Genomic DNA, 25,759 nt, shown 5'->3' on the forward strand with positions numbered 1-25,759 from the left:
CCATGGGCAAGGTTACATCTGAGTATTATTTTTTCAAAAAAAGTAACAAAAATTACAAGACTCCCTACCTGTTAAAATATATTCCTTGTTATCTATTCATCTTTGCCCTATTTTATATTAGGATTAATTTTGCTTTATGAATTCCTGAAGGTGTATAACTTGCACATACAGCTTAAATGCCATAGCCTTCTCTTACGGAGAGCACCTCTCCAGAGAAACGAGTGTATATTATTTTGCATTTCTATGGCTTTCTTAAGGTTATTCTATAAATCCACTATTTTCTGTGCTCTGAAATGTCAGTTAGAATCCTTCTTGCCTCTCCTACTGACAGTTCTCCATTTCTCTCTGCAGGACTTTTCCCTGGGGATGGTCCATTTTCAAGGAGTTCCTCTATCTCGCCATTTCATCTGGGCTGTGGTTTGCTTACCTTAGCAAAATATACAAGACTCATATGTTATTTTTGAGTTTTCCTTTAGAGACTATGTTTTACAAGGTCTATTTTAAAGTGCTTTTTAAAATGTTTCAAATGGGATTCTAGAATGTGAATTTTTGCTTTTTGTGGTATTTTTTGAGTCAACAGTTTTACAACATTCCCGGTCCCCAGGAAGATTTGGTGATCAGGTCCAAACCGTACATCACAAATTCGAGTAGTGTTGATCCTTTTTCTTAAGTACACAATACACTGGGGACTTATGTTTATATGATTTTGATTGTTTTGTTTTATTTTGTTTTTGCAAATGATAGGATAGTGAGTGGACATGAAAGTTGACTTCAAATTTGAAGGAATTTCATTTTTACAAAGAACAAAAAAAGCAATAAGATGCTCAATGTTATAACTTAATGGGATAAAAATTAAGCCTTAATAGAGGAAAAAATGAAACATTTATACTCTACCATGGAATAGGAGGTCTCTCATGGTTTTTAAGCAAATGACAGATAATTACTTGGCAGCTGCATTATAGGACAAAGTCTGGCACTAAAAGAAAATTTATTCCAATTAATTTTGAGGACCTTTTGACTGTGATATCTTACAATTATTTCAATCTCTTATGTTAGGAAATGAATAGCAAAAATTCTGTTTCTGGAAATCCTGCATGCTAAAAAGCAAAAACTTCTCACTACAAAATTAAACAGAAAATCACTGTAAGTACAAAAAAATTAATTATTTTCTTACATTAAAAAAAGAGCAACAACCAAGATTCAAAAAGCAAAGAGGAGGAATAAACTAGACTTGCAAGCTGAAATAAAAGTTCCAGCTCCTAAAGGAATTCACTAATTTCAGTAGACTAGAGAATAACATTTTTAAAGTTTATCCCAAGGGAATGAAAGAAGACATGAACTATAACAATGTTAGTATTTGGAAAGAAAAACTCCACTAACAGCAGCCACAGAGCCAAAAGTTCAATCCTATTAAGAATTAGGTGCAAAAACCAGGATGATAGCAAAGAAACAAGTTCTGGTCTGACAAAAAGGCACCCTGAGAATTTTAATCACAAAAATACTCTCTAACATAGCTAATTTTTGAATTTTTATGAACTATTAGCCTCAGATTCAGGAAAACATCGTTAACAGAACATAGTCCAGAGGATGTATCAAACTTAGTACTTGTCATTAAAAAATGCAATTCTCTCTGAGGAGTAAAGTCCAGCTTACAGGTTCCATTAACTGAACTCAATTGAACATGAGATCACAATGGAAAATTTCAAAACAAAAGGAGGGGAGCCAACAGAAATACCACCGATGCAACGAGGTCCTCAGGTTCCAGATAGTGAAATTATAGAAAATAAAATAAAATAAATGGTAACATGCATATTTAAAAAAGTAAAATTTTTTTAAGGTTTTATTTATTTGAGAGAGAGAAAGAGAGTGTGTGCATGAGCCCCAGGGGGTGGAGAGAGGGGCGAGTTGAGCAAGGAGCCCACCATGGAGCTTGACCCCAGGAACCAACGATCATGACCTGAGCCAAAGGCAGATGGTTAGCTGACTGAGCCACCCAAGTGCCCCCCAAAAGTAAAAGATCATAAAAATAGGAACAAGAAACAATAATTTTAATAAAGACCAGAAGACTCTTAAAAGTGACAAATTTTACGTCTTTATATAAAAATAGTCTTACTGCAAATCAAAATTAAAAAAGATACAACTAAAACAGATAAGTTAGCTTGTAGATTAACATGAAGAGACTGCCAACAGTACCTATTAAAAGAAAATATATCCATAAAGAACAAAATTAACGTATAATGTGAATCAAAATAAATTTATCTTAGATACGAATCACAGACAAAATATATTTTGAGGCAAATTTTATTTTCAAGGATATTGATCATATTTGTGGATTTTCCTTGTTGCACCCAACTTCATCTAGCCTCATCAAAGGAAATAAATGTTTATTACCCTCAGGGGCTTGTTTGCTTTCCCTCAAGTGAAAGAGATAGGTAATCATGTGGATTTGCTACAGCAAACAGAAATATGTGATATTAGTTCCAGTGATAGGCTATGGAAGTTGAAAAGGTGGTTACTTACAATGTAGAGCAATGACGCATCTGACAAAAAAGTGCCTACCACAGGATGGTAGGCCTGTGACGTACCTCAGTATCCTGACTCTAGAAAACGCTAGATAATTAAAATTGCTGGTGTGCCTTGCTAGCCATTGGTTGTTACTGACTCACTAGATGAGCTCACAAAATAATGGGCCAATGTGTAAGGAAGAATAAAAGGAAATCAAGAGAAATCTGATATGTTTACAATTATAACTTTTTCTCATTTCCAACTGGTAAAAGATTAAATTGACAGGAATTTGTGTATTGGGAGAGGTATAAAGACTTATAGTAATTTTTTAAAAATGAACAATAAATTAAGATTCTTTCTTGAGAGTGGCAAGTGTAAGGGATATAAACATAGCATGCCACAGACTGGGTCCGAACTGTAGTGTAGTATTTTATTTTTTTTAGATTTGGTGGCATTTAGTTGATTTTAATATTTATTATGTATTTTATGCATAAAATATTTTATAATACCTTTAACATACATATAACATATTTTAACATTTTCTAGAGCAGAGAAGTTTAAAAATAGGAGAAATTACTGTATCAAAATAAAAATATTCTGCAAGAAATCACAGTAGTTTCTAGAATTCCCTAAAATCAGGGGAATCTCAAAGTCACCTCTTCATATTTGACTAAAGTAAATTACTTGTGGAGTATTTGCAAATAAAAGAACTGGAGAAACCAAGGTGAAAAGACTGAACATACTATTACATTTTTAAAGAAATATCTCCTTTTAAGCAAACCTAAGATGGAAACTGCCATATGAGTAGAATATATTAATTATGGTCATTTGGAAAATCAGTGATTTGAAGAGTCCATGTGTTAAAATAGAAATATGATTAGTCATGGACTCAGAGACTTAAAGTAGGATTCTAATTACATTGTTTAATAACTTCATGAACTAGTATTATTAATTTGTTGTATTTTTACATGTAATAATAACTGTTATATATGTGTGTGTATATATACAACTAACATTTACTGAAAACTACTTTGTGATAAATACTATTGTAAGTACTGTGTTTACGCACTTAGTAAAAAAAAAAAAAAAAAAATGATCCTTGCTTCCCTATAATGTTAGGATTTAGAGAAGATGATGACCTTCTCTGTACCCTTAACACAAAACTACAAGTAAACAAGTAGGTAATTGCTATTTGAATTCATGTTCAAGATTAACCAGTAGAGCTTATCTAATGAGAAAGGTTCTTCCTGCAAGAGTTTTCTGAGAAAATTACCTTTAAATGGGAATCTAAAAAGGCAAAGAAAGCAGCCATTAAAGAGCTTATGCAGTGGTACAAGGAGGGTTTCCAGAGCAGATCAAGCCAGGGAAAGACAGAAAAATGCAGTCATTATTTAAGAGTTTGGCATTTCCAAAAAAAAAAAAAAAAAGAGTTTGGCATTTCCTAGGAATCGAAAGAGGGGCCCTAGGGCTAAAGCATAGAAGTAAATAAGGAGAGTGCGGGAAGGGAGCTTGCACAGATAGGCGAGCTCCAGGGAACCAGAGCCTGCCCTTGGTCTACTTAAAGAGCTGTTGGTTTTAGTTTAATTAGATGAAAGCACTGGCTACAAAAGCATAAAAGTGACCGGTTGGATTTTCTAATTCATAAGCCTCTGGTGTACATGGAGTTGAGCAATCGAGGCTTGGAATAGGATAGAGTCAGTGGCACTTTGAAAGGTGAAAAATTTGAGATCTATTTTGGAATTAGGCATGAAAGATGTATTGATAAAATGCCCATTAGAAAGAAGAAAATAAAGAATCAACTACTAGGAAAATGTTATGCTTCTAACCATTCAGTGGATAGGAGTACCCTTTATGAATCAAATCCGTAGAAAAGGATATTATGGTTTTTGTTTTTTTTTGCTTTGAAAAGTATTTAAATGTGGAAAATCTTCATGATAACCACATGGAGAGTTAAAGTAATGAACTGAATATTGGACCCACGGACAAGTGGGTTGTGACTTGGCGAGCGGGAACACAGTTCAGACAGAAATGTTTCCTGACTCATAAGATAGAGACTTTCCTCCAGGCAGGCCATGATGTACATCACAAACTAAGTTCAAACACATTTAAGACTTTTTCCTGTTTTGTCTGTCTGTCCATCTGTTTGTTTAGACCCGTCCTTTCCAAGGTAAGACCCGAGACATACAAATTAAAGAGGAGAATTTCAAAAATAAATAAATAAATAAATAAATAAATTAAAAAAAAAAAAAAAAAAAAAAGAGGAGAATTTCTTGGCCTCCAAAGATAAAATTGCTGACTGTTCCGGCAACTACAGTTCACAAAATCTGGCCATTCTCTACTTGCACAAGCCCATGACAGACTCTAATAATCCTGTTTCTTTGGAGTAGTCTTCCCTACCTCCCCCTTTTTGGGAGGCCTCCTGGTGTTCCATGGTGTATGTCTTTCCTTGCTTCAGCAAGTTAATAAACCTAACACGGTTTCATTACAGATGTGTTTGTGCAGGTCTCTAGGCAGTGAACAGGCTTCATCAACGATCAGTTCTATGAACTATCAGTGAAGTCCTTAAGTCTGGAGCTTGAAGAAGGATTTTGCCTGGTGATTGGGCATGGCATTATCACTCAGATGGTGGTTAAGGCCTTGGAAAAGGAAATCGCCCATAAGGCACAACAGACAAGTGAAGCATGTTGAGTTCTAGTGATGAAAAGGAGATTATTTCAAGAAGGAGAAAGCCATTGACAGTGTCACATGCTAATGAGAGAGTGACAAATATTAAGGAAGGGAAATACCCAAAACTAATTTTTGTTTGAATGTATCCATGGAGACCAAATTGGAAGGGTGGGTAGTGAATGGGGTTGAGGGGTTATAGACAGAGCATGTAGACAATATTTTCTAAGATGCTTTGTTGAGAAATGAGAGAGGGATGAAAAGCCCGGTGGATAAGGGTTTGAGTGTATTTGTATGCTGCAGGGGATAGCTCAAGACTTAGGAAAACTAAAAGGATTATGTAAGGAACTACGTTTCTTTAAAGGATAAGAGTTGATGCAATACTCCAGGGCACAGAGCCAGGGTTACCTCCTTGTGAGAGGAGGGAAGCTGCTTTAGGTTTAAGAGAAGGTAAAGGGTAAGACGAGGGCAATTGCAGAGTTTAGAGGTGGAGAGAGGACATGGTGTTGATGTAGCCTTCCTTCCTTCCTTCCTTCTCATTTTCCTTTTTGAGCACATGAATTATGGGTGCAGAGGGTAGAAGCTAGAAGGTACTTTGAAGAAAAATGTGGAAGAATTTGTTGAGCTTCTTACTGAAAGTAAACAACTTACTTTTCGCATGAGGATCATCCAACTATTTGTACATATTCGCAGGGAAAGAGGACAGGAAATCACTTCAGGACAAGAATATCACAGAGCTTATTGTGGTAGCCCAGGTGAGGGGCAATATACTCTAGTGATTGCGACAGATACAGGAGAGGTGAAAGATTTGAAAACTTGAGAGAAATTTTGTAAGACTGATGTATGATAGAGGAAGGCAAATGGCGCTAGACTTTCAGCAAAAGCTACTTCTCAGATAGCTGTGCCATTTATATTGGTGGTGATTTAGGTAAATGGAGAATGTCAGTATTTGGGAAGTTCGATTTTAAAGATATCAACTTTTAGCAGTATTCAGGCAAAATTAGTCATTTTCTTACAGTTACAGCAATCAAGATGTGTGATTTCTTCATTACAAGGTATTTTTTTTAAGATAATAATTAAAATGGTTGATTATCGGGGCACTCAGGTGGCTCAGTGGGTTAGGTGTCAGACTCTTGGTTTTGGTTTAGATCATGATCTCAGGGTCCTGAGATTGAGCGCCGTGTCAGGCTCCACGCTCAGTGCAGAGTCTGCTCAAGATTCTTTCCCCTCCCTCTCTTTCCTCTCTGCTCCTCCCTCTGGTCACGCTGGCACATGTGCTCCCTCTCAAATAAATAAATAAATAAAATATTTAAAATAAAATAAAATGGTTGATTATTTGGAGATGAGAATAAAATATGAATAAAGATGAAAGGGACAGATGGGTGACATTAAAATCCTGTTTTAAAATCCAAAGATCCTTGAAATAAAGAAAAAAAATAGTAAAGAGGGAAAACAAAGGAAACTTTTTAATATAGAACTTACCACATATATCTCTACTAATGAGGATAGGATAGATTCTGCTCCAGTGCTAAAAGCAAAAGCAAGCACCCCCCCCACCTCCGATTTTTTGGCAAAAAAATCGCCAAATTTAGCAGCTAAAGAAACCAAGGTTTAGTTCTTGCTCTTATCATAGTCTGATTGGTATCATGAGTAGCCATCTACATGGCAACGAAAAAAGCAGAGACTTTTCCAGTTGTGACTCTTCTGCCCCAAAGGGCCTACTCAAAGTCTTCCATGGGATCCTGCATTCAGTGATCATTTTTAAAGAAAGAGTGAGCCCTGGGTCTTATGGGAGAATCTAGAATGGAAAACAACAGCAACGAAAAGAATGATGTATACTGTTTTCCATAAAAAATCTTAAAAAAGAAGAATTGATGTATACTAAGATTTTTTATTTATTTATTCTTGAGAGATACACAGAGAGAGAGGCAGAGGCACAGGCAGAAGGAGAAGCAGACTCCCTGCAGGGAGCCTGATGGGGGACTCAATCCCAGGACCCCAGGATCACGCCCTGAGCTGAAGGGAGATGCTCAACTGCTGAGCCCCCAGGTGCCCCAGTATACATCAATTCTGATCATATTCCATTAGCCTGAGCAAGCCGCAGAGTGCCAACCCAGCCATAGCTCTCCTCCATACCCGGGAAAAGATGATGACAAGATGAACAGTCCTCACCATGGTTGAGTAAATTGAAACCACATGTGTCTATCATGACTTTCATATTCAAATTAATTAGGTCAATAACCATATCTATTTATCTTTAAGGTGATCATTATATCCGAAGTGAGTGAGAGAAAGTGACTTTTCAACTCTAATGAAGAGTTTTGTGGCATGACAAAGATGTCAAAGTAACAAATGAAGTAAGACATAAGCCAGCATATGGGGCACTTTGGTGGCTCAGCCAGGTAAGGGTCTCCCTTTGGCTCAGGTCACGATCCCAGGGTCCTGGATCCAGCCCCACATTGGGCCCCCTGCTCAGCGAGGAGTCTGCTTCTCCCTCTCCCTCTGCCAGCCGCTCCCCCTTCTTGTGCTCTCTCTGTCTCTCTCTTTGTCAGATAATTAAAATCTTAAAAAAAAAAAGAAGTAAGCTAGCATATTCCACTTGCAATATAGCTCAAATTAAAGGTGGATTTTGATAAAATGTGGTGGTGAAGAATAGGGAGTCTCTTAAGGAAAGACAGGTTTGCTTTAAAGAAACGATTCTCTTAAATAGTAGTTCATGCACCCCAAGAAAAATCCTCCGGTATTATTTCACTTAGCAGGTACAGGATTAGGTAAAGAAGAAGTTGATGTATAAGGCTTTTTTAAATCCTGAGAATGGTTAAATTGAAATAACACATTAATTCTTTATAAAATCGACAAAATTAATACTGTACGTGAAAATACAATTTATATGGAAAAAAAGATGTCCAAGAAGAAAATAAGGCCTCACATTAGCCATTAATCCGGTACTAGACTCCTGTGGTATAAAATCTCTTGCCCTAACTTTGAAGACTCAAACTTAAAATAGATCAGCCTTAATGCTGACGAATAACAGAATATACGTGTGTACTAAAGAAAGAAAAAAAAAATCACTTATGTGTCCTTAGCTCTTTGCTCCTGAAAGGATAGTTTTAGGTCCTAGTCATTTGCCTTGGGCAGGCTGACTTTATGGATGGAGATTCAAAAAAAAAAAAATTACTAAATACTGTATGGGGTAGAGTCAGCACACACCACTTCATCCCCACTCTTCAAGGTATTGCTCTGAGTTATGCTGCTTATTAGAGTATCAAGGGAAGCCAATTTTCAAAAGTACCCACATAAATGTGTACACAAATCCTAAACTGGTGTTTGTAATGGGTCCTTAGGAGCACAAAATGGGTAATGGCACCACAGATGCCCATATACATATGTGAATGTTTGATTTAAAAACCACTGTTGGCTATTATTTCTAAAATCTAGTTATGCGGTGTTATTGGCCAATTACACTTAGAACTGATTCAATGTATATGGAATTTTAGACTAAATAAATGATAAAAACAATTCTTACTTCCTTCAATTTGTTATTATATTAAAACTCATGTGATTGCTATTTGATATAAAATGACTTTTATTATCAGTATCGCGTGGCTTACAGGTTATTATTTTTGTGGCTGTTAGATATTGAGTAAGTCAGACATTAATTTCGATTACGTAGACTACGTGAGATTGCCATTTTGCAGATTATGAGAGCAAGATTGTGGCAGATTTTTCCATTGGGATTTTTCTTTTCTTTTGCTTTGTTTTTACTGGTTTCTGTCATAAAGTAATGTATATAAAGCCATCAAACGACTTCAAAACTGACATATTATTTTATGTATCGTAAAATGCTATGACTTTCAGCAAATTTAAGAACACACTGTATTTTATAATCTATGAATAAGAAAAAAAAATCCTACATCTAATATTTCTATAAAAGCTATAGAATCATAACTTCATAATAGTAACTTCAAGACATGTAATTTTTCTTGCATACTCAAAGGAGTAGAATTATCTTTGATGAAACTAAAGTACATTTATTTTCATGAAACACATCTCACAATATCCTCTCATGTAGATAAAACAAAAAAATATTCTATGAAGAGCAAGAACAGGCAGTTCTGTGATGTTGAGCTGTTACTCATAGTGGTTTCCCCAAAAATGCAAATTCCTAGTAGAACATATATTTATATCTCTCATGACTACATTTCCATTACATTTGAAAGATTACTAATTGACCATAGAAGAATAATTTAAATATAGAATTGATATAAATAAATATATGGAGGTTCACATCATGGCTCATTAGGGATTGTTTTCAATTAAACATGTACTGAACTGGGCTTTCTGATGTTTGACAAATATTTCCAGCCTACTTCACAGGGCTGCTCTTAAATTATATAAGTTAATAGATGCAAATAACTTAGAGACCCTCCAAAAGAAACAAAATTATTTTAACTGTTTCAGTCCCACTGTTTCATCCGTACCTACACAGCATGAGTCTATCTGCTTCATCCTTGGCTATGCATTATCTTACTTAAGTTTCTAAAATTCCTGTAAAATTTGTACTCCAACTTTACAGTAAGTTGTAACACGGGGCCTTAGGTTGAGATATCTGCATGATTTACTCAGTATTAAAAAGCAAGCAATAAGGCACGCTGAGGATTTGAATCAAAGCCCTCTATTTTTTTTTTAAAGCAAAAACCAAAAAAATGAAAGCAAAAACAAAACTCTATATTTCTAAGCCAAGCACATTTTTTTCTTCCACCCCAGTCCCCTTGGACTGCTTTCAGCTGTCTGCACACTCATACCTCCAGTTCTGGATGCTTGACTTCCAACAGCTTCATGCTGCATCCTTCTTCAGAGGGCTGCTCATGGGCCACTGGAGCTGCCTCACCAAGATTCAAAGAGCAGAGAGGGTGCCCGAGCAGAAGGGAAGGGTCAACTGATACGGGAGAGCTGGGTTCTTGTCTCCCGGGGTCGAAGAATGAATCTCGTGGACAACGGAGAGTGAGCAAAGCTATAGATGTTTATTAAGCAGAGATGCAGAGAAAGCTCTCAGGAGTGAGAGGGGTCCCCACTCCCCACAGCGTTGCCACTGGGGGCGTGTAGGGTCTGTCTTTTATAGGAAACTGGCCGGGGACCTTGGTCCATTTCCTGTCACTATCAGGGTGGATATTTAGAACAAACATGGTGGACTTGGAACCCTCATAATAACAAAGGGGATGGCTTTTTGTAAATCTCATGAGCCCAAACAAGGGGCTCCCTTCTCTCAGGTTAATATCTCCTCTATAACATTTCTCTACATCTGGGATTTCTGTGATTACTTAGTCACCATTACAAGGGGGACACTCCCTAACATTTTGAAACTAGGGAGCCAGGTTTATTTATTTATTGATTGATTGATTGATTGTTTTTACTGTCTTACCTCTGTTTTCTTGGGATGGGTAGGAGCCTGACCCCAGGGCCTTTCCCTTATCCTTCCCTATCTTGCCCAGTCTGCCCCTAACTTGTTCCTACATCAATACCTTCTAAGAAAATCTAGAAGAGTTACCCATAAACTGTAATTCCTACTCAAGTCCAGTCCAGGGCCAGGCTAAGGCTGAGACCTCACATGAAATTGGGCCCTTGCCTCTGTCTTTCTCTTCTTGATTCTGTTTAACACACTCTATTCATTTCTCCTGATGGAACTTCCTTTAAAAATCTCTTGCACTTGGACCTTGATCCAGGATCTGATTTCAGAGAACAAGAGTCACCTGGTGAGACTGTTAAACACAGGTTCCGGGGTCATGGGTTGCTGGTCCCAGATTCAGTAGGTCTGGAAGGGAGACCTGAGAACTGGCACTTCTTACAAGCCCTGAGCTGATAATGATCCTAATGGTCTATCATTCATACTAATGCAGCTTCTTTGTGGACAACCTAACCCAAGATAGTATCCTAAAGACGGGATTTCCTCCCTTCATTGTGAATCCCAATACCCTGTAGGGCTTGTGAAAACACCAGGTGAAGGCCCTCCCTCACGGTTTTGCATGTGTCACTAAACATAATGCACTTTCTAGGAAGACTGTTATGCTTTCGATTTCAAAGAAATTCAATTTCAATTACGAGATGAAAAGAATTACGTTTCTCATGCTGATAGTAGAAAATGAAAAGTGGTTTTGTATAACTTAAAATATTTTCCTATTGGGGCACCTGGGTGGCCCAGTGGTTTAAGCTAAGCCTCTGACTCTTGATTTCTGCTGAGCTCATGATCTCTGGGTTGTGGGATCAAGCCCCACATCAGGCCCTGTGCTCAGTGGGGAATCTGCTTGAGATTCTCTCCCTATCCCTCTGCCCCTCCCCACTGATGTGCGGTCACGCTCTCTCTCTAAAATAAATAAACAAATCTTTAAATATATAAAATAAAATATTTTCTAGTAAATTGTATTCAAGGTAATTGTTTTTCTATTCTAATTTGTATTACTCAATTACTCCAAAGATGAATACCTTACTTCTTACTAGAAGGACTCTAGATTAGCATGAACTACCCAGTGCTGTTGGGCTAACTGGGTTGTGTGAGGAAGAGGAAGGACAGAAGGGAACTTTTTTTTTTTTCTAAAGATTTATTTATTTATTCCTGAGAGACAAAGAGAGGCAGAGACATAGGTAGAGGGAGAAGCAAGCTCCCCATAGAGAGCCTGATGTGAGACTCAATCCCCAGACCCCAGGATCACACCCTGAGCCTAAGGCTGACCCTCAACCACTGAGGCACCGGGCCATCCCCGGAAGGGAACTTTTGAACTCCACTCATGTGTAGTTCAGGTGAGTGTCAACATTGGACAAAAAATGTGCAACCATCAATGGAATGATAGCACTCTTGGTTGCCAGGTATATCTTGTTATACTCATTTACATCACTATAAAAATTGATAATGCATTTGTGTGTGTGTGTGTTGCTCATTATGTGGTATTACTTTTCTTATTACTAAAATAATAGTCTTTTAGAAAGACTTAGGGAAAGGCTGAATACACACATACACATATATACACACACAACAAAAACAAAAATCAGTGACTTGCTAATAGGAAACAGACTTCATTTTGCACATCCAAAATTAAAATGTTCAGTTGAATTTATTGAAATAAAAATATTTACTATAATGCCTAATACGAATACGTATGCATTACTTTAATAAATTAATACTGTACCGTAAATGTATTTACATATAAAGCTATCAAATTCTGATGGTTATTTCTCTTGAAGGCATTTTTTAAAGGCGTTTATTTCTTTATTTAGAGATTTTCTGTAAGAGACACAGTGAGAGTAAGTGGAAAGAGGGGCAGAGGAAGGAAAGAAACAATCCTCGACAGACTCTGTACTGAGCACACAGCCCTTTGTGGGGCTTGATCTCAAGACCCTGAGATCATGCATGACCTGAGCTGAAATTGAGAGGTCACTTAACCAACTGACCCACCCAGGTGACACTCCCTAAAGGCAAAGGCATTTTTAAAACACAAAGCATTTTAACATAGTTTACTTTCAACCTTCTCTGTATAGAAGCCCTGCTATGAAAAAAATGTCATGACCACATAATAGCTTTTTAAAAAATAGTAACTGACTATGAAACTTCCATGAAGAAACCTATTAGCTGGAAGATAACCTAGTGTAGCAGTGATATGAGTTTTATTTGAATAGATACAGAAATTTATGATCCAAGAATTATAAATTCAACATCGGATATTTTAATATACTTGAGACTGTCAATGTCAAGGATCATATAAATTCTATCATTTGTTTAGGATACGTAGAGTCAGTTTATCAGCACTCTTTTTATCCATCTAGTACAATATCTCTGCATATGACTTATTGGTACAGTCCATCACAGGGTTCCATGTACACGCAAACAACTTACAAGAAACAAGACAAAATTAAAAAAAAAAAAAAAAAAGAAGAAGAAGAAGAGGAAAGAAAGAAAAACACTAAAAACTTCATCCTAGAATTTCAATTTTTGTAAAAGCTGGGCCGTATGACTCCTTTTCTGCTTCATTTAGACATTCAAATGTGACATTGACATTTTATATCCTAAGAAGCAATATTTCATTTTTAGTACAGGTCAAGGGATAGTAATGATAGATTTATGGCTGTGCCAAGATCATTATATGGATAAAAATAATGTAGAATCTCAAGAAATCCTTAGTCAGCTCTTCACATAGCCTGAATCTTACATCTTTGGAGGTGACTTTGATCTTAATTCCTGTCCAGGGCATCTCACATCACAACTACATTTGTCTTATTTCTCATATAACATTTCAGCTCTGGGAAATTTTTGCAACCCCCATTTAAAAAAAAAAAAAAAAAAACTGCTTTGAACACCAGGGACGAATAAACCATTTTTTTTTCCATGTCTCACTTAGAGGCAAAGACCATGCCAAATACCTTTATGAGAGACATTAACAGCCGGAATAGTCCAAGCTAGGAAAACTATGCTACAAAGCAATGGTTGAAACACATTTTCCCATGAAACTATTTATTATTAATCATCTTGCAATTATGAGCCAGTCTTGATGAATAAGTATATTTTTATTTGCAGTATGTAGGATTTTGAAATGATCCATAAATATTAAATAACAACTTTGTATTTTCTAAATATACATTGTGAGTCAGGATATTTTCTGGAAAATACAATATAAATATATTGATCCGTTAGAATGAAGTGCAGTGATAAATTAATTAAATTAGATATTCACACAAATCCACAAAGGAAAGCATTTCTGCTTATTTACAGGCTGTCTTTTTCCCCCCTGCATCACTAAAAACAATTCAACTTCATGAAATCAATACATTATTAGAGAAATATTTGTTCGTTTTATATATGTATTAAAGTGCTTATATTTATCCACACAATGCAATCCTAATAGGTATATGTGTCACGTAAAAACAGCTTGAACATGGATTTTGTACTTGAGAAGCTTGTCAGTTAGCAAGTGTAATAGAGCATGCCAATAAAAAGACATAGTTAGATAGAAGAGTGATAATTGTCCTAGGATTTTCAAAAATAAGCAGGTATAAATCTTATTCTATTATTATCTCAAGTGTCAATTTTCCTTATTTCTCTCCAGTATCCTAACATAGGATTAACATTTCATACCAGCGGTAGTCATACGGTTTGTAAAATATGTACTAGTTGGGATGCATTTGTTGCTTACAAGAAAGAAAAATCCTCTGGAGCTAACTATCAAAAGAAGGAGTTTATTTGTCATCAGAGAGGAAGAGGTCTCAGCACCAGGGAGTTGGGTCTTCTTGTTCTGTCAAAGATCTAGAGGCTGGAACTGAAATGCTGATAGCTGGGGCGTAGCCCTACGTCCCCATTCTCCTCTCTACTTCTCCCATGAATCTGCACTGTATCTCTCTTTCTCTACTCTGCTTCCCTTGCCTCCCTGGTATTCTGGAATAAATACAGCAGCTCCCTGTTATCCACGGAGAATACATTCCAAGACCCCCAAGGGATGCCTGAAACCACAGAGAGTATGATAATAATATGATACATGATAGACAATAGATTACATAGATAGATAGATTTTTTCTAAATATATACATACCTATGATAAACTTTAATTCATAAGTAGGCACTGTAAGAGTAACAAAAATAACTAATAATAAAACAGAACAATCATACAAATATGGAAATATGGTATAATAAAGGTTTTGTGGGTGTGGCCTGTGTATCTCAAAATATCTTATTGTACCGTATTTTCCCTTCTTCTGACGATGATGTGAGACGACGAAATGCCAACATGATGAGATGAAGTGAGGGAGTGACGTAGGCATTGTGATATAGGGGGAGGTTACCGTTGACCTATTTGTCAGAAGGAGGACCATCTGTGTCTGGACCTCAGTTGAAGACTGGTAACTAAAACTGAGGGAAGAGAAGTCATGGGTAAGGAGTACTGTTGTATTGGAAAATATGCCCATTGAAACATTTTGAGAGAACACCATGAATCTGTGAGTGCACATGGTTTGGCTGGGGTCAGGTGCTTATACAAGGTCTGAGCACTTGTACCTGAGATGGCTAGGAATTTAAAACCATATTTTGGTGAAATGGTTCCATTTATGAATTTTTAGGAGCCTGTCTTCTTTTTGATTCTTTTAATTCACATCATTTTGAAATTATTTATTATTATTGCTGTTGTTATTTTTAGCACCAATAATAGTTTGTATACTCATGGTATACACATTGTACATAATTCCAATTATACCAAAGAATATATAATGAGTCACATATTTTCCTCCCATGACCACTGCCAACTACTAAGTTCTCTCAGCGGTAAGCAAACACTATTAAATTTTATGAATATCTTTCAACCATACTATTGATTATTATGGACTGAATATGTCCTCCCCAAATTCACGTGTTGAAGCCTTTATGCCCTCTGTGATGATATCAGAAATGAGATCTTTGGGAGTGGAGCTCCTATGAGGTTTAGCCTCCAACTAGCTCTCTCTTTTGGTTTTTGCATAAAAAGCCATGAATCACTTATATCACCCTGACCCTTGACAGTTGTTAGCCATTGACAATAAAGGCTAAAAAGTATATCTTATCAATGCACAAGGTGTTGACTTACTCTTTTTTTTTTATGCCTTTTGTGTTTTATTTCACAGATAATGACTTAGAAAAATCACCTATCAATTTACCTTTCCATTTACCAATACCATCATCACCAACAATATTAAAATCAATGCTGCATATACTTATGTGATCCTTCACATATCTGAGTATGTCTGTAGGATAATTCATATGAATTAAAATATTGTAATTAATGGTAAGCAATTTAAATTGGTGTATATTGTCAAACTGCCCTTGATAGTAATTTTAGTCTCATGACATTATATTTCTCCAAATCTCCACCAGGACTGTGTGCTTTTTGACCTTTACCAATAACTGAAAAATACTTATTACATTTATTTTCTTATATCTGTTCATGTGTTTAAGAAGATACTTTTTCTCCTAATAACTGCTCATATTGTCTTTTTCTATCATGCATTACTTTATTGTTTTGTACTGTTTCTAGGTTAAAGAAATTAATTATTCTCCTATTAAACATATGCATCTGTTTTCATCCTAGTTTGACATATTTTTTATTTGTTAATGAGGAGTTTGAATTTTGCCATGCAAAATATTTTGTATTTATATAGCAGATGTATCTGCTCTTATTTTTAAGACTTCTGGAGATTTTGTTATAAAATCCTCCAGAACTCTAAAACTATACATATTTTTAAATGCACTCACAGATTTCTTCCATTATTTATAATTTTGATATTCAATAATTCCATTTAAATGTGAATCAAAATCAAGTTTGTTTTGGCAAAAGACATGAGGAAGGGTTTCAAGATTTTTTTTTAATTAAGGAGATTTGTCACAAATCATCTTGTCTTTATTGATTTGAAATCACATATTTCCATCTGTAGCTATATCTATTTTTAGAGTTTTCATGTTCTTCTATTGAGTTTTATGTCAAGATTGCACATTTAAATAAACAATTTGTAGTGTAGAGTGATATCTTTTGGGGCCAGTGCCCCTCATGACGTTCTTCTTCCTCTATTTCCTCCATTTCTTCTCCTTCTTTTACTCCATAATATAGCTATTATTACTTTTTCTCACTATTCTTAGTTTATTTCTATTTCCACAAGATCTTCAGAAGCAGTTTGCTATTTTTTTTCCAGACTTAGAAGTGCATTTATTAGGAAGAAGTTAAATTCCCACACTCATACAGGATGTTTTTTCAAGTGTAAAAATTCATTTCTTGCTCACAGTAATATTTTGTTTTCTTTGTATCATTGTTGCAAAATTATTGTTTAATTTATCTTTCAATATTTAAAAACTTACCTTCAATTGTCAGTATATGTTTGTTTTTACCTTATGCATTAAATATTTGGTAGCCCAACTTTCTGGTCAGAGCTGTATATTTATAAACATAAACTATTAGAATAGTAAATTTGCTGTGTCCATACTTTGTAGCAATTGGTTTATATGTATTATTTCTTATCCTCACAACCATCAGTAATACATAGCTTTGCTTGGTTTTGATCTCTGCACACCCCTCTTGGGGAATTAATTGGAAGTGGTCATTGCCAGTGGACTAGTTCTTGGAAAAATCTTACACCTTTGTCTAATATATTTGCAAAGGATTCTCAGACAGTTCCTAGAGGTCTTTATTTTCCAGCACCTACATAGCCTTAAACCATATCTATGAAATCCCCCCCTCCAAAAAAAAATCCATGAATTCTATCTACTTCCATAATTTGTAGCTCCTGTTTCACTAATGTATTTTATAGAATGAACAAATAAACAAAAAAAAAACCCCACATAGTAAAGGTGGGACAAAGAAGATAAAATATTATCTTACCAATCAGCAATGGGGAAAATTTTATACTTTTAAATTTATAAAATTGAAAATTAAATTTTCATCCAATGCATATATTCAAATAGAAGCTTTACTCACCAGAAAGGTTAGTTCTTGTTCAAATATTAATATTGCTATTAACAATATTGATATTAATAACATTAACACCATATTCATATGATTATTACTATATATAGATATATTCACCCTTTTGCTGATGAATTTATACCATTAAAATAACCTTACAGAGAATGCCTCTTTTGCTTGTACAATATTTGAAATTTTGATTTAATTTTCCAATAAACAAATTATGTTAATGTGCAACCAATCTATCTTATCTTATCTTATGTGATGCTTTCATTTAAAGAATATAAGATTATAAGATTCTCTCTGGTAAATGAATATGTGTCATTTAGAAATAAAAGCAATAATAGTAAAACACATATGTAATTCATCTATATTGGAAAAAAAAAACTTGTTTTACTTATTTTTTTATTCAGATTATAGCAAAAAGAAACCTAAAAAGTATATATTATATTTAGTAGGAACAAAATTTGAAGACATTTTAAAATAAATTTTTAAAAAATTCATTTAAGATTAAGATTTAACTATTCTTTTGACATCAATTTGTTTCACAAAATATATATTGATAAGCTGATGGCTGACAGAATGAGTTACACATTAAATTTAACTTGATGGTCAAATATAACAGTAGAGAGAGCCTATCAACTGGGGGAGAACATGTGAATAAATTACATTTCTGACAAGCTTTCACAAGGTTGAAAACGCATGAAGCATGCTTAAAGAATAATGTGTACGTAGAGTACATAGTGACATTTGGAAAATCAATGCATATTTTCTATTATGGTCTACTTTATTTTTTTATTAAAGTTGGTGATTAAAAGCTTTAAAATATAAGCCAACACAAGTTCTTAGAAGCAATTTTGCTGTATCACTGCAAAATTCGCTCTGAAGACTCATTTTTTTTTGAAAACACTTTTTTTTTTTTTTTTTTTATGATAGGCACACAGTGAGAGAGAGAGGCAGAGACATAGGCAGAGGGAGAAGCAGGCTCCATGCACTGGGAACCCGACGTGGGATTCGATCCCAGGTCTCCAGGATCGCGCCCTGGGCCAAAGGCAGGCGCCAAACCACTGTGCCACTCAGGGATCCCTGAAAACACATTTTAAATAAAACCTCAGTTCTGGGATAAAGTTGTAGCCCCTAGTATTTGATAAAATGAAAAGAAAAGCAAAAATACATTAAAATAAGTTTTAAAAGGGAAAAAAAATCTCACTGCTAAAATTAAACAAGAAAAAAATGGAAAAACTTTATTTCTAAAACATAAGGAGAAAAATAAAATTTTATGGATTTGAGAGAATTAGCACAAGTTTTGAGGCATCTAACCCTATCACCTTTTACCAATCTTGCAATCAATAACTTGGAACGTTTTGAGAATTCCCACTAATATTCCCAAATATTATCCTCAGTGGGGAGAAGAAAGATAAATGGAGAGCAAGCTGTATAATCACGCTCACCTTTTCCTCTGCTGGTAGTGGAATAGTAGAAATAGTTTGTCGCCGACAATCAAGAGAAACGAGGTATACACACACAAAAATGAGCCAGAAATTTTACACCCAATGCTATAGCTATAGATTATATGCCATGAACGTCCCTCTAAGTGAGTAGATGGTTGGGTTTGTCGTGAAGATGGGTTAATGTGTCAATGAACCGGTGAAATTCCTCACCCTTCCACCTCCACCTCACATGAAACAAACAAACCAAAACAAAGGCATGGTGTCAGGGAAATATGACTTCCTCAATGGAATAAGCAGGTCTCCCTGCCTGTCCCGGGTCACCAGCACAGTATCAGAGCAAGAGGCAATCTCCACAAACCGTGCCAGGTCATGAGTGAGATTAAATCTAAAAGGAGGGAACGAGGATACACACACAGAACCAGCAAAACACAGCACAAAATACATCTAGGTAGAAAGCCCAAAACCTACCCTGGGATAAAGTGTCACTGAAGAACAGCAGGAAGTTCCCCACAGCAGCGCCCACGGTGGACCTAGTTAATAAAGAAAAGTGTCAAATGAGAGGAGGGATGAGAGCTAATAATTATCAGAATGGCATAGATGGTCAGTAGCAGGCCTCCGGAAACAGGTTCAGTAACCAGGGACATTAATCCCAGAAGTCCTAAAGATTTAAGAACGGTAAGGAACAGAATAGATATAGTGGAAAATCAAATCTCGAACGTGGAGATAAAGCTTGATATAAATACAATTAATTCTTATAGAAAAGAAAATATGATTATATATAATTATGATAATATATATGTAATCATGAAAAAAGACGATTACTAAAAAAGATAAATTGTGCCCCTAGATGGGAAGTGAAAAACATTAAATGAATCACACAGAAAAGAATATGCTGCATTTGAGAATGTTTGGTTAGAAATGTTGTTCCTCTCTAACATACACTGTAAAATATGAATATTCAAAGATAACTCCTAAAAAACATTAGGTAATTTTTGACTAGGTATTCAACTAGCCAAAAAATCAAAAACATATCATACAGAAGCAATGAAAAATCAGTCACATACCAAAATTTTCTCTACAGTATAAATATAAGAGAAAGTAATGCAATGCTTAAAAGGCTTCAAAGAAAAAATATTTTTTAAAGGTTTTATTTATTTACTCATGAGAGTCACAGAGAGAGAGAGACAGAGACACAGGCAGAGGGAGAGGCAGGCTCCACGAGGGGAGCCCGATGCAGGACTCGATCTCAGGACCCTGGGGTCACACCCTGAGCCTAAGGCAGATGCTCAACCACTCAGCCACCTTAGTATCCAAAAATAAATTTGTTAAACATTTAGGTTGTATGTATTCGGAGAAGAATACCTGTGTTTGAAGATGGCCGGGGCGAAGAAGAAACAAGATGTGAGACCTACAGTTAATGGTAGGTACGGAATAGTCTGCTGAAACCCAGAGCTCCAAAGTCCTAGGGGTGAAGTAAGGCCAAATCGAAAAATAATATATTGACTCAGTTGTGGCAACTACGTGTTATCCCCTATTAATTATAAAACTTCATATAGAAATAACAATTCTTAGGACCTTGCTCTGTTGCTGGGAAGGCTACTGTCAGACTTTCAATTCAGAAAGGGAATGACATCGGATGGATGTGTAGGATATGGACACAAAAGCATGTTTTCCGGCAGTAGCTAAGTCAAGAAAAAAGATGTGTTAAAAAGGGTCGTGTCCTCTAACTTGAACTTTTTCTTCTCTTGGCTGACACTGTGCTATAATTTTTTTTCCTATTTCTAGAAGACACTTTTTTGTTTTTTGGTTTAGTGGCTAAAACCCCAGCTTCCTAGTAACATTTGGGGTCTGGTTTTTTGTTTTTTATTTTTATTTTTTTTTCCTGCTTCAGCCTCTTTGGGAAAGAAATATGTCTCCAGTGTGATTCTTTATAATTTAAATTTTTTTTGTATAAAGGTAGATAATTATACAGATGTTTCAAAATTCAAAACAAAACCTCTATTGATTACAATGAAAAAATTATTTTTGGTAAAAGATTAGGACAGTGGGTAGTAAACTTTGTATAAGCAACGCTTCCAAGATTTGTCGCAAGGATACCAAGTTGATGATTGTTTCTGTACCTACACATGTAAAAAAATATTAAAGGCATTTGCAAAAAAAAAAAAAAAAGAAAGAAAGAGAAAGAAAGAAGAAAGAAAGAAAGAAGAAAGAAAGAAAGAATGAAAGAAAGAAAGAAAGAAAGAAAGAAGAAAGAAAGAAAGAGAAAAAAGAAAGAAAGAAAGAAAGAAAGAAAGAAAGAAAGAAAGAAAGAAAGAAAGAAGAAAGAAAGAAAAATATATTATTCTAAATCACTGGTAAAACTAGTAAAAGGTCATAAACAAAAATTACCCTCAATCATTAATCTAAGTTATACTTAGTTCTATGTCCGTGAACCACCCAAAACACTTTAATAAAGTTATTCATTCCATAGTTTGGAAGTTTTAGCTTAAGGAATTAGGATGGAGTTCGACTTAAGAGATATCTAGCAGCTCTCTTCAATGACTTGAAAAAGAATTAATCTATGAATCTTTCCATTCTACATTTCCTTGAAGGAGAAACATAAAATGAAGAGTAAAAGCTAACACGATGAGATTTTACCTTATCGTAAAAATCCCAAAAGCTATCAAAGAGGGAATTATCTTTTTTTTTTTTTCAAGTAACTCCCTATAAGAAGTACAAAGGACAGCCAATATCCCACTTTACAGGTGAAGAAATTAGAGCTAGAAATTACCATTTGCCCAGATTTGCAAAGTTTAAATTGATAAAGCTTGCAAAAGGAGTATGGATTGGAGTAGTAGCAAAGCCAAATGTTTCTTTTCCTTTCTTTTTTCCCCTTCTTTCCTCCATCAGAGGTGACCCCCAATGTCTAGGCACTTAAGGAGATACCATTACAAGGAAACTAGATCAAACAGCCTTTCCAGATGCCTTCTAAACTGAAGATTCCATAGAAGAGTTAATAGATCAGGATCAACTCTATCAAAGTTTTTAAAGAGAGCCAAGAGACTGAAAACTAAGAGAAAGAAATAGCCAGAGACAGCAGAAATATTATTTTTTTTTTAACAGATATTAGATATGGAAATAGAGCCAACTACTGATTTTCTCTACTTCTAGTCTGGCTTTTTTTTTTTTTTTTTTTTTTCTAGTCTGGCTTTTGCGTTGAAGACCCTGATGACTGGCTGTGCAACTCTCCCATGATGACGTCATAAATACTACAGGAAATACGATCAGTGATGGTGCATTTTTGCATATGACCAGTGCTTTCATCTTATTCATGCCTTGTGCCATAAAATTCCCGAATGCAATGTGCAACGTGGACTTTTTTTTCTTCCTGTTCTCAAATTAATGTTGGCCATCAATATTGGCCCATGGAATTGCTTCTGAACCTATGATCACTGCTTCTTTGTTTCTACCAATGGACTTATATTTATCAATGAGTCTTTTTCTTTTCTTTTCTTTTCTTTTCTTTTTTTTCTTTTCTTTTCTTTTCTTTTCTTTTTTTTTTTTTTTTAAGATTTCAACTATTTATTTTAAAGAGAGAGCATCCATGTGAGCAGAGAGAAGGGCAGGGGGGAAGGGAGAGAGTCTCAAGGAGACTGCACGATGAGCAGAGAGCCTGACATGGGGCTGGATCCCACAATTCAGAGATCACGACCTGAGCTGAAACCAACAGTCTGATGCCTAATTGACTGAGCCACCCAGGTGTCCCTAATGTACTACTTATTTTTGACACACTGGTCTGATTGGTGTAGGATTAATTTATTGGGTTCCCTTTTAACAACTCTAAAATTTATGAGAGGTCAGATGGTCAATCATCATGATGCTACCCCTGTAAGAAGTTTGCCACCCAACATGCAACTATAAAATTGACTTTTAAGAAGTCTACTGATCTTTCAGACGATCACTTCTAAGTCTGAAATTTACAATACATGCACACATTTTTTTTTTCAAAACTTCCTAATCGTTTTTGTCTCTTTCTTTTACATGCCAGTTTGTGAATCTGGGGTGCTAACATCAGGAGAGAGGATAAAGAATGAGGTAATGCCACAGGACACAGTGTTGCATATATAGAGAAATAGATGAATGTGTGAGTGATTTTGGCTTGGAAGTGAAGCTAAAAAACAAGCAAAAACCGTATTTTTGGTCAAACTAGAAAGTGAAATCAGAAAGTGGATTCCAACATTTACAGTTTCCAGCGCCATCTGATGTCATTCTGCTAGTCAATAAATAAGGATGCATTCAGTATGCACTGTGACGGGTAGCGGTCACCATTAATTTGACACCAAAGAAGTGAATGCTGAATAAAAACAATCGAGTAAAAGAGTGCCTGGGTGGTTCAGTTGGTTAGGCGGCAGACTCTTGATTTTGGCTCAGATCATGATCTCAGGGTTTTGGGATGGAGTCCAGCGTGGGGCTCCATGCTCCGTGGGGAGTCTGCTTGAGAATTCTTTCCCTCTGCATCTGCCCCTCTTCCCATTTGCACTTGCTTTCTCTCTCTAAAAAAATAAAATAAAAAAATAAAATAAACAAATAAGTAAATCCTAAAAGAAAAATTGAGTGACTTAATAAACAGACCGGGTTGACTTAGCCATGTTAAATGTATCATGTTTAAGCTTGCATTCATAATTTAAAAAAAAATCAATGTTCAAACATATATTATGATGGTCGTACAATTTGCACAAAAGATTAATATAGAGGTAATGAAATTCCTTGAATGTTTTCACATTGTGTTATTGTTATGTTCAATTTTGAATAGTTCACTGTTTTTCGACTGGAAGCCTTTGAAGCTGCTTGTCCTAAAACTTTTCTTGATACAGACTGATAAAATTTATATCTGTATCTATAATTTCAAGTTTATTAAACACAAAATGAAACAAATATTTTTATATTTGTGGGGAGCTGAATAAGCTTTAGATAAAAAGTCTGTCCACACATCTTTGATTAACATGGATTCCAGCTATTTTCACTTTAGTTCTCTGGTAACCTCATGCACTTGAAAGAGCCTTATTATTGTGTTTTCCTGACAGTTGAGAGTAGACTATGTGACACTCGATTTTGAGCAAAAGTAGGATATTCTATCTTCTATCACTCCCAGTATGAAATTGTATGTCATTAGAGCATTATTAAAAATGATCTGAGTTTTCCTGTCCAAGAACATGGAATGTTTTTCTAATCACTGTCTATGTCTTTCACTAAAGTTTTATAATTTTATGACATAAAGGACAGAACAACTTTTGCTAGATGTATTCCTTGGTACTGGGTATTTTTTATATCTTACAAAAATACAATGAGATTTTGTATATTCATCTTATTTACATTTGATATACATAAGTTTTGCTGATTTTCAAAAATTTACTTTAACTATAAAATCTCTTTCATTAGGTTTACCATTTGAAAATCACCAAATAATTTTCAAATTATGAAAATTTAATGTCTTCCTTTTTAATAAGTTTTTTGCTTATTTTCTAATTTTTGCACTGGCATCTATATTTCCTTTAGAATGCTATATGGAAGTAGTAATAGCAGGTTGGCTTGACGTGCTTAAAAATATACTTTTAACATTTCAGCTTTATGGTTTGTTTTTGACAAAGTACCAGTAAATATAATTTATCAAGTTAAGGATTTTTTTTAATCCTATCCTGAGCTTGTTAAGGGTTATTATGATAAATGATTATTGAATTGTATTTATTTTGTTTAATTTATGGAAATTATAATACATTACCTCAGATTAAAATGCATTGAACAAGGGTGCCTGGGTGTTCTCAGTTGGTTAAGTTCAGCTCAGGTCCTGATCTCAGAGCCCTGGGATCAAGCCCTGCATCACCCTCAGTTTTATGCTCAGCAAGGAGTCTGCTTCTCCCTCTGCCTCTGCTCTTCCCCGTGCTTGTGCTCGCTCACTTTCTTTCTCAAATAATAAGTAAAATATTTTTAAAAAATTAAGAAATATAAAATGCATTGAAAGGTTTTCTATTGTGAAGTTAACTTGCATTCCTCAAATAGCTAATAATTAGGATTAGCCAATTTTTTAAAATATTTTATTTATTTGTTTGTTTATGAGACATACAGAGAGGGGCAGAGAGATAGGGGGAGAAGCAGACTCCCTGCAGGGAGCCTGATGCAGGACTTGATCTCAGGACCCTGGGATGGCAACCTGAGCCCAAGGCAGATGCTCAACCACTGAGCCACCCTTAGTCAACTTCTTTATCTCCTTAAGATTATCTCATCAATGTCTTTATGCCAGGAATTAAATAATTCTGATTGGGATCAGAAGCCCTTGTTTGTTTGTTTCTTTCTTTCTTTCTTTCTTTCTTTCTCCTAAACTCCAAGATCACAACCTAAGCCGAAACCAAGAGTTGGTGGCCCAATCGACCAAGTCACCCAGGAGCTCCCAGAAGAAGCCCGTGTTCTTGGTCACCATCTCATGGTGCCTCTTCATTACCCAGGATCACACTAGGATGAGTGTGCCAGGACATATTTGGCAAATGTATGGCTGTGTATATATAATATTACATTAAATTTTATAATATATCATTATATATCATGTTATATTCATTATATAACATATAATAATGACATGATGCAATAATATATAACATCTTATTGCAACATAATGTATAAATTATTAATTTCAATTTTATATTA

At 35.3% G+C, this 25,759-nt stretch overlaps 1 long non-coding RNA gene across 1 annotated transcript in view; it reads right to left on the reverse strand.

The window, feature by feature from the left end:
• The window catches only part of LOC144313070 (uncharacterized), a 56,489-nt gene that overhangs the window by 25,933 nt on the left and 4,797 nt on the right, over nucleotides 1-25,759 (reverse strand). The window contains exon 2 of the long non-coding RNA XR_013378790.1: nucleotides 19,550-19,611. This is a non-coding gene — a long non-coding RNA (uncharacterized LOC144313070). The remainder of the gene's footprint in view (nucleotides 1-19,549; nucleotides 19,612-25,759) is intronic.

This window comes from Canis aureus, chromosome 4, assembly GCF_053574225.1.
Source record: "Canis aureus isolate CA01 chromosome 4, VMU_Caureus_v.1.0, whole genome shotgun sequence".
NCBI classification, from domain to species: Eukaryota; Metazoa; Chordata; class Mammalia; order Carnivora; family Canidae; genus Canis; species Canis aureus.